The sequence below is a fragment of the Scyliorhinus torazame genome, chromosome 5 (genome assembly GCF_047496885.1).
Source record: "Scyliorhinus torazame isolate Kashiwa2021f chromosome 5, sScyTor2.1, whole genome shotgun sequence".
Taxonomy (NCBI): Eukaryota; Metazoa; Chordata; class Chondrichthyes; order Carcharhiniformes; family Scyliorhinidae; genus Scyliorhinus; species Scyliorhinus torazame.
Genome location: NC_092711.1, coordinates 142028026 through 142038553, shown reverse-complemented (window position 1 = coordinate 142038553; position 10528 = coordinate 142028026). Strand labels below are relative to the sequence as shown.

Sequence of the window (10528 nt, the reverse complement as noted above, 5' to 3'; positions counted from 1 at the left end):
GAGGTCGTGCAGTTTCTTCCGACACTGCTCCCCCGTCCGGGGGGTCTGCCCCACAGCGGTGCCAACCTCACGCCAACCGCACCTCACCGCGCTGGATGGCTGGCAATGCCCACGTCTTGGGCAGAGAATCCCGCCCATTGTGTTTGGATTTTCACAGGGGATTTGCAATGGAAAGAAAGACATGGTTGTTGCACAAAATCAAGACTCAGTCTTTATTGATCTTTGCGAGTGGACCAAGTGTGATATATCCAAGGTTGGGGGACTAGTTCTAAAAATAAATTACATTTATTTGAGTGGCACAGTAGTTGGCCCTGTTGCCTCACAGCACCAGGGGCCCATGTTCGATTCTGGCCATGGTCACTGTCTGTGTGGAGTTTGTACGCCCTCCTGTGTCTGTGTGGGTTTCGTCCGAGTGCTCTGGTTTCTTCCCACAGTCCTAAGATGTATGGGTTAGGTGGATTAGCCCTGATAAATTGCCCCCCAGTGTCCAGGGATGTGCAGATTAGGTTATGCGGTTACGGGTGAGTGTATATGGGTAGAGTGCTCTTTGGAAGAGGCGGTGCCGATTCTATTTGCTAAATGGCCTCCTTCTGCACTCAAGGGATTCTGTATCTATTTTTATAACCCCTTTCGTGAACACTCGATCTCCTAAAGCTTTTTACAGCCTTTGAAGTACTTTTCAAGTGTAGTCAGAAGTTCTGGGTATGCCTCATTAATAATATTTAGTTTTAAAAATCAATCACTTGTCCATCTTGACTGTTATAAGTAACAAGGTCAAGGAAGCCATGTTAAACTCTGAATCCTGACTGGATCTTTATTTTGAAAATTCGTTCTGGATAAACCAAACTGTTTCTAGAAACTGCTGAATGAGGCAAAATTGTTTAAAGTGACAAATTGTTCCAGAATTTTGTGAAGCTACAGGGTATCATATTCTGCCAAAGTCTGGCTCAAGTCTAAGACTCATTGTTCAATCCAATCAAAGTTAGTCAGAAAGGAAGTGATTGTCTTCCATAAAACAGTCTTTTTCAACCACTGGATATTGTATTAACCAAACGTATTAATTAAAGATTACTGTATTAATTAGCTGCCAGTCCGTAACAGATGACTGATTCAGTAATGAGCGACAATTAAATAATCAATAATGAATCAGTAGTTACAGGAAGAGACTGAGTTTTATTTGCTGTAAAAATGTAAAAGCTTAATTGCTGTATGTAAAATATGTGCAATGAGGATAAATGTACTGGTAAGGGAGACCTTCAACCTCTGATTAGCCTCAACATTTGAAACTGTCTGAATAAGGGATTGTAGAGAATCAGATAAAGGGATAGTGTGAAACAGTTCTATTGTATTCCCGTCTGAGATAATGAGACGGTGGTGTCAGTAATTAGGATCCAATTAAATTAATCCACTGACCAAATTGACCAATTGTCATGTTACAACAGGCCCAACTCTAACATGAGGTAATGGTCACTTAGCGGATAAAAGTAGAGGTTCTTAAGGTCTTCCTTGTTGACCAAGTACGGAAGATTCCCGAGGCCGGGTTCCAAGGAAATTACTGTCAAAGAAGGAGCCAGACTCCCGAGGCTGAATTCCACAAGAATTACTGTCAAAGAAGGAGCCAGAGTGGGTTACGCTTATACAGACTGATCACCCACATGAAGTTGTAAAAGTTAATGTCTTAAAGTTCCTTTGAATAAACTTTGTAAATTTAATAACAAAGAATTCTGTCTTAATTGCCTTGTCTGAACCAAAGTGAATTTATTAAATGGTAAGTTGGGGGTGGTTGAAATCAATAACGTTCCAGATAACAAGATCAGAAAACCGAAATCTTCAATTTTAAAACTTGCATTTCTATAGCGCCTTTCACAACCACAGGACGTCCCAAAGTGCTTTAAAGCCAATAAAGTACTTTTGAAGTGTAGACCCTGTTGTAATGTAGGAAAAGCAGCAGCTAATTTACACACAACAAGATCCCACACACAGCAATGTGATAATGAGCAGATGATCTGTTTTAAATGATGTTGACTGGGATAAATATTGACCAGGACAATGGGGATAACTCCCCTGCTCTTCTTCAAAATAGTGGCTGTGCGAACTTTTACATCCACCTGAGAGGGGCAGACAGGGCCTCAGTTTACCATCTTATTTGAAAGAAGGCTGTTCTGACAGTGCAGACTCCCTCAGTGCTGAGACGAGGAATGTTGGATGTGATTTTTGTCCTCAGGTCCTTGGACTGGGATTTGAATCCACAACCTTCTGACTCAGAGGTGAGAGAGCTGCCCACTGAGCCACGGCTGACACTTTCGACAATACAAAGTTAGTGATAGAAATCTACTTTTTCAGTTAGCTGTAGAGAATAGATAAAGGCTTATATCAAAGATCATTTAATCGTAATTAACTAAAATTTAAAACCAATATATTAATCATGAGACTAAGAAATGCTGTGTTTGTGAATTGATCTGATAAGCAAATGTTTGCAAGTTGTTTAGAGTCTGCGAAGATCATGCTGCAAAAAGACCCTTTGTCTCACAAAGAACTTGGATGAAATCCTAGTTTTGTTTCAATGGTAATGATCAGTCAGCACATTGTATTTTTCCATTTGAAGAAAACCTTTCACAGTCACCTTTATCTCTTAATTAATAGACAGACATCTTGGTCGAATTAGATGAATTATAAATTATTTAAACCTGTAAAGGGGACAGAACTTTAAAGATAGTAATTTCCTTACGAGTTCAGTTCTCGTGATGAGACCGCTTACCTTTTTCTATTCTCGAATCACTTCAAACTATTTTCTATTCTATTTGCTAGCTTTGCAAACCACCATTTTCTCTTGTTTTAAATCACCCAGTCATTTTTGTATTTTAAATTCAATTCAACTTATCTGTATTTGCTAAGTACAAACAATCAATACATCTGACTAGCTTACTGCAGGGCTAGTCGGACCTTCCTAAATTTGTACTTGTGTGAAAATTGAAGCTTGACAGTAGACACTACTAGCCGACAAAAATAAAAGTTGCAAATTGCTTTTAACCCAAGAAGCCCAATCTTGAATTTCTGGTATTTGGTATATGGAACGGCATTACAGTTATACAAATAGATACAGAGATCCTACAGTTAGAAAAGGAAAGTTACCCGTTAAACCTCCAGTGCCTAAATCTAATAATAGAAACTCCCAGTCTAAATAACATGGATTTGACTTACAAATGTTAAAGTGTTGGTTTAGAGCCAAAAGTTTTGACTTCCCATTTTAGCCTCGGGCACTATCCTGTCTCTATTGCTCGGGTCAATGACAGCCAGACGGAGCTGAGGTTGAATTTAGCTGAGAATAACGGGGCCTGTGCACCAGATGGGCGTCGCACTAATAGAGAGACAGAAAGGTGCTGGAGGGCTGACTGGGAATTGGGCCTCCAACCAATTGTTTAATCGCTCACGCAGAGCTAAAGAGGAACTGCCTCTTTAAATACATATACAGGGAAGAGGCTGCAATGAAATCTGTCCCTTTTAACCTGCACAAAAGCAGGAGGCTCAGATTCACAGGCTGCAGGAGGAGACCATTTGGCCCATTGTGTCCCTGCTATCTCTTTGAGAGGACTCTCCCATTCATCCAACTGCTCTGATCTTTCCCCAGAACTCTGCAAATTCTTCCCATTCAAGTATTTCTCCTTTGGAAAGATACGATTGAATCTGCTTTCAGGCCGATCAGAACCATTCGCTGTGCCAAATAAAATAAAATCTCATCTCCCCCTCTGGCTCCTTTGCCAATTACTTTAGAGGGACTCACTTTCTGTTAAAGAGCCTGTCAACACCCCTCCCCCACTTTCCCTAAAGTACATCAATGTAACATGAAAAGGTGGCACAGTGGTTAGCACTGGGACTACGGCACTGAGGGCCCGGGTTCAGTCACGGCCCTGGGTCACCGTCCGTGTGGAGTTTGCACATTCTCCCCATGTCTGCATGGATCTCACCCCCACAACCCAAAGATGTACAGAGTAGGTGAATTGGCCACGCTAAATTGCCCCTTAATTGGAAAAAGAATTGGGTACTCTTTAAAAAAAAAAAATAATTTTAATCAGTCTTGAAAAGTCCAGAAAAATCTAATAATTTTACTGAGAAAATGTTATTGATGAAACAACATGGTTTTAAAAAAACAGAAAATAACTTGATAATCAAAGACAACCAGAGTAAATATTCTGGACACAAATGGTTTCTCTGCTGCTCATCTGCACCCTGCTCCCGTGCCTCCCCGCTTTGGACACAGGGAAACTGAGCCCCGGGGGTCATGTCACCATCAGCGCCGGTGTCTCCCCTCCTGGGCCCCGATTGGTTGGCGGCTCATTTCCCATTCACTGCTCCAGCACCTTCCTGTCTCTAGTGGGACGCACATGGCAGTTTCCCAACTGGGGCACAGGCCCCCAGCTCCGTCGCCTGGCTGTCACTGACACGAGCAACAGAGAGACAGAAAAACAAGGCTGAAATAGGAAGCTGAAACCGGTGTCCTAAACAACTGTTAAGATCTCTGTAAAAATCAGTAGCATCTCCAAGAATTTCAAATTCCCAGTGATAGAATTACATCGCGGGTTTCATATTTTTAAACAAAAATAAACTTCAAAGCATATACAAAACAACAAAATTAAAAACCAGCACTGTGACCTTCACACTGTAGTTTATAAAGACTCCTGCTGTAACCTCAGTTTCACAGAATTCCCTTTAATTCTCCTCAGTATTCCAGCTATTCCCCAAGCTCCACGATTTGATGGGGATCCTTCCATTAGCTTTCGGCTGAACAACCCTCCAACTTTCCTTCAAGACCTCAAAACTGTGGACTCCTCAGTCCAAGCGTGAGCTTCACTGCCTTCTTGCTGAGGGATTTAAACATTAGAAACACCCCTGGTTCCTCATGGCCCTCTCGGCTTCTCGTCCCACAGCTGGTTCAAAGCTCCTGCTCCCGCAGCTGGTTCACAGCTCCTGCTCCCACAGCTCCTGCTCCCACAGCTGGTTCACAGCTCCTGCTCCCACAGCTGCCTGCTTCCAAGTTAACTGCAGACTCTGAGAAACACCCAGAATTCCAACCAAGGCCCCACCCTGAATCACTTATCTCCATGGTAACACAGCACAGTAGCATAGCGGTTAGCACAATTGCTTCACAGCTTCAGGGTCCCAGGTTTGATTCCCGGCTTGGGTCACTGTCTGTGTGGAGTCTGCACGTTCTCCCCGTGTGTGCGTGGGTTTCCTCCGGGTGCTCCGGTTTCCTCTCACAGTCCAAGGATGTGCAGGTTAGGTGGATTGGCCATGATAAATTTCCCTTCGTGGGGTTACTGGAATAGGGTGGAGGTGTGGGCTTGGGTAGGGTGCTCTTTCCAAGAGCCAGTGCAGACTCGATGGGCCGAATGGCCTCCTTCTGCACTCTAAATTCTATGATTCTATGTCCAACAGATGCTGAAATTAATGGACTTTCAGCTTCAAAACCAACCTTCTGACCCGGAGGTCTGCATGAAGAATTCACCTCTGGAACAAAGACAGGACAGTAATTGTCAGGCCCAATGTCTCCAGCTAAAAGAGCCCAGCTGCCCTTTTACAGATCTTACCCTTCCAGCTTTGACTTCAAGTCAACATCGGCCACACTTTGTGATTGTGAATTCCCTGAGAGTGTTTCTGTAAGATTCTCAACCCAGATTTTCCATTTATCTTCCTTTTAAAAAAAATCTAATTCCCAAACTAAAAGTTATATTTCTGAAACATGAATTATGAAACAAGGTATTTGCAACATTTTCCCAGCAAAAATGAAAATGTATCACCCTCGTAATATCCTATTCGAATATTCCACCTTACAACGTGCTGTATATATTCACAACAGCCATGATCTTATTGAATGGTGGAGCCGCCTCAAAGGGCCAAATGGCCGACTCCTGCTAATTTAAACTCTGCAAATGTTCCTGTGTTTAAATATCTGATAACCTGCAATAGACAGAATAATCCCTCCATTGTCCCCATCACATTCACCAGTCTATCTTGCTATCAGCACACTGCTGAATTCCATGTCCAGGAATCAGTCCACTGAAGATGGAAACATTACTTCTTGCTGTGTTTTCTGAAAGTTTTCTTCTTCCAATAATTATCGTCCAAAGTTCCTTCTGCGAGAGGTGAGTCCTCGTTGCTGCTCAGATGTGAGTTTTCAAGTTCAGTTTTGAAAACAGTCTGTTCAGAGTTCACCTTTTGAACTTTATTTTCTTCCATGTGTGTACTTTCCCCATTATTTCAATCCAAAGTGAATGTCCTGGTCAATCCCACATTTAAACTCTCTTCTTCTGGCTCAGTTGTAGGCGGAGCTTCATTTTTCAGTTCATTTCCCAGAATCCAACATTTTGGATTCTCTTTTGGAGACAGCAAGTTCAAAATGGCTTCTTTTTGTGTCAATAACTCGCTCATCCATTGGTCAAAATCTTCTTCAGCCACTTTAAGAATGTCATTCAAATGCTTTTTATGTGCAAGCAGAAAAGGTTCTGAGATTCCTGGTTGGAGAAAATGGGATCTTGGACTTCAGAAATAGAGGATTGAGAACAAAAGCAGGGACGTTATACTGAACCTTTCTAAAGCTCTGGTTCGGCCACAACTAGAGTATTGAGTCCAGTTGTGGGTCACCAGACTTTAGGGAGGATGTGAGGCTCCTCGAGAGGGTGGAGAGCAGATTTACCAGAATGGTTCCAGGGATGAGGGATTTTAACCATTAGGTTTGGCTGGAGAAGCTGGGGTTGTTCACATTGGAGCAAAGGAGGTTGAGGGGAGGTTTGATAGAGGTGGATGTGAGTATGACAGGTTTAGATATGATGGTTAAAGAAAAGCTGTTGCCATTAGCTGATGGTACACGAATGAATGGGGGAACATATTAAAAGTTTTACTCATTGATTCAATGAGCTGATTGGCCTCCTTGCCTGCCGTAACGACTATGATCAGCTGCTCCAGTCTCCCAACTCACGACTCCCTCATCCCTGGTGCCATTCTGGTAAATCTCCTCTGCACCCTCTCTGAGAACTTCACATCTTTCCTAAAGTGTGGGGTTCATATCTCGGGTTCCATTCTAGAGGGATAGAATTGAAAAGCGGGGAGGTTATGTTCAACTTGTTTAGAACCAGGGTTAGGCTACACTGGGAGCACTGTCAACATTTGTGATCTCCATTTAGGAAAAGGAAATAGAGGCACTGGAGAAGGTACAACAAAGATTCACAAGAATAATACCAGAACTGAGAGCATTTCACCCTCAGGAAAGGCTGGGGCTGCTTTTCTCTAGAAAAGAGAAGACTGTAGGGTGACCTGTTTTTAAAATTTATTTTTAAAATATAATTTTTTCTTAAGTTTAGAGTATCCAATTTTTTTTCCAATTAAAGGCCAATTTAGCGTGGCGAATTCACCTACCCTGCACATCATTTTGGGTTGTGGGCTGTGAGACCCACGCAGACATGGGAAGAATGTGCAAACAGCACACGGACAGTGACCCGGAGCCGGAATCGAACCCGGGTCCTCGGCGCCGTGAGGCAGCAGTGCAAATCACTATACTACTGTGCCGCCCTAGAATTAAGGGTGGCCTGATGGAAGTCTTTAAGATTATGAAGGGGTTTAATAATCCAATAGAGATATGACGAAAAACTGCTTTAGCCAGCAAGTGGTGAGGATGTGGAACTCACTACCACAGAGAGCGGTTGAGGTGAACAACATGAATACATTGAAGGGGAAGCGAGAGACATACATGAGGGAGAAAGGAATAGAAGGATATGTTGATGGGGGAGATGAAGAGGGGTGGGTGGAAGCTCATGTGGAGCATCAATACTGACAGAGACCAATTGAGCCGACTGGCCTGGCCCTGTGCTGTAGACTCAATGGAACAGAGACAAATGTATTTATTTTAGATCTACCTGTAGTGGGGGGAAATACACTTTACTATCCAGGATCAAAGAAATGTCTTTCGTCAGCTTTTGTGGATAATTTCAGTGGAAATGTGCTCGCTCAGGTTCAAAGAGCATAAGCCCACTGGAAGCAAAGTCGTGAGAACAGCCAGTCCAGCAGAAAGAAACCCTCCGACCCTCGCACGTCATCAAGTGTCAGAATGAACATGATTCAGTCCTGGATGTTATTAACAGCAGCAATAACAACAGAATCCAACCCCTGTCATCACTTATGAACTCGTTGGTGTCTCAGCAGGTTAGATGACTGTGTGAATCCCTTCCCACACACAGAGCAGGTGAACGGTCTCTTCCCGGTGTGAACTCGCTGGTGTGTTAACAGGGCAGATGAATCACTGAATCTCTTCCCACACGTCGAGCAGGTGAATGGCCTCTCCCCGGTGTGAACTCGCTGGTGTTTCCGCAGAGCAGATGACTCACGAAACCCCTTTCCACACACAGAGCAGTTGAATGGCCTCGCCCCGGTGTGAACTCGCTGGTGTGTCTGCAGGTTTGATAACTGAGTGAATCTCTTGCATTCAGCGCAGGTGAATGGCTTCTCCCCAGTGTGAATACGTTGGTGAATCGCCAGTTTCGATGAGGATCTGAATCCCTTCTCACACCCAGAGCAGCTGAATGGTTTCTCTCCGGAGTGAACTAACTTGTGTGATGCTAAGTTGGATGAATTCCTGAATCCCTTCTCACACTCCGAGCAGATGAACGGCCTATCCCCAGTGTGACTGTGTCGATGAATTTCCAGCTGAGATGGGCGTCTGAATCCCTTCCCACAGTCCCCACATTTCCATGGTTTCTCCATGTTGCCCTGTGTCCTTGTGTCTCTCCAGATTTCACAATTAGTTGAAGAACACGTGTACGGTTTCTCCTTGCTATGAATGATGTGACACCTTTTGGAAGTGTAGCTGGATAAAGATCCTTCGACAGTCACTGTACTGGGACACTCTCACTTGGGTGTGTAGGTGTTGAAGCTTTTCCAGTGATACTGATTTTTAAAGTGGGCTGCATGGTGGCACAGGTTAGCAGTGCGGCCCACGACACTGAGGACCCGGGTTCGATCCGGGCCCCGGGTCACTGTTTGTGGAATTTGGAGATTCTCCCGATGTCTGTATGGGTTTCACCCCACAACCCAAAGATGCGCAGGTTAGGTGGATTGGCCACACCAAATTGCCCCTTAATTGGAAAACTATAATTGGGTACTCTAAAAAAATTTTTTTTTTTAAAGCAGACGAGCAGTTCTTATTCTAGCTTCAAAGACCAACAATATTCAGGTCATGATGAATGAAGTGACTCTGTCAGATCTTGACGTGAGGTTTGGTTTGAGATTCCTGTCTGTAAATTCTCCTCTTCTAAATCCTGTAAAAGGAGTTAACAAAACTCAACTGTCAGTACAGAATAAAAATTCAGAACACGCAATTCTAATTTCCTACGGACATTATTTTTCTCTCCTTCCCCAAAGCCTGGAAATCTCCATCCCACACACTCTCCCTCCATTCTTACTCTGCTGTATCTAATATAGAGGGGGAATGAGACTGAAGAGAAAATGCTGGAAAATCTCAGCAGGTCTGGCAGCATCTGTAGGGAGAAAAAGAGCTAATGTTTCGAGTCCAATGACTCTTTGTCAAAGCTAACGGACAGAGAAGTGGGGAATATTTATACTGTGGAGTGAGAGTGAAAGATGAGGCTGATGGATTGTTTTACAGAGTCGGCATGGAGTCGAGTGATCAAATGGACTCCTTTTGTGCCATAAAGGCTCTATAACTGGAAATATATAATGTAGCTACGGTACTATATTACAAGACTAGAAATAATAAAAATGTATTTATTACAGAACCACCAATAATATATCAAATCTGTACCATATAACAACACAAGAGAGAATGAGAAAAGAAAGTGTTTTACTCATGATGGTGGAGGCTGGAGGAAGCTTAAGTCTTCATTCGCACAAAGCCCCACTCTGATTGGTTGGTGGACCAGAGTCCTTCCGGTCCTCCAACCTTCTCATTGGTTCATACTGCATTCGGAAGGTCGGGGCGGGCTCTATCTGGCACATGCGCAGACTCCCTTGTCCCTCGGACATGCGCGGTCCGCGGCCACGTACCCGCGCAGCGGATAGAGCGGTTTCTTTTGCGCGCACGGAATTGTGGGAACTGCGGCCGCCATTACCCATCCGGAGCCCAGTCTCCAAAATCCTGGCACTGGGATGGAAGGTGGGGGGCGTGACGTCAGCCTGACACAAAGTACATGTGTGTAGTCACTGGATTGTGACGCCCCCCCTTAGCAAAACAGTTTGTTAACTTCAGGTATAAAGATTTAGACACCTGGGTGACATATTGGGGAGGGCAATAGGTGAGAGTGAAACTGAACCCGAGAGCAACACCTTCAGGGAAGGAGAATTGGGCGTTGAGGGGTGGGATGGGGTCGGGGGTAGGGCGAGAAACTGGGAGACTGCGTTTCCTTTGCTGTATTTGGAAATAAATGTGTTCAAGGTACAGTTCAGCTTGAGACCAATGCTTCCTCTGCAGACATAATTTAGAATTAACATGGTAGCAGAGAATCAGCACTAAACTTTGGTTCCT

General features: G+C 43.9%; 1 long non-coding RNA gene across 1 annotated transcript; it reads right to left on the bottom strand.

Moving 5' to 3' along the window:
* Positions 1 to 1733: 1733 nt before the first annotated feature.
* On the bottom strand, positions 1734 to 10050 carry LOC140419890 (uncharacterized). Its single transcript, XR_011946066.1, has 2 exons — positions 9852 to 10050; positions 1734 to 9305 (listed from the first exon to the last, which is right to left on the bottom strand). It is a non-coding gene; the product is annotated as an uncharacterized lncRNA (long non-coding RNA).
* Positions 10051 to 10528: the final 478 nt, after the last annotated feature.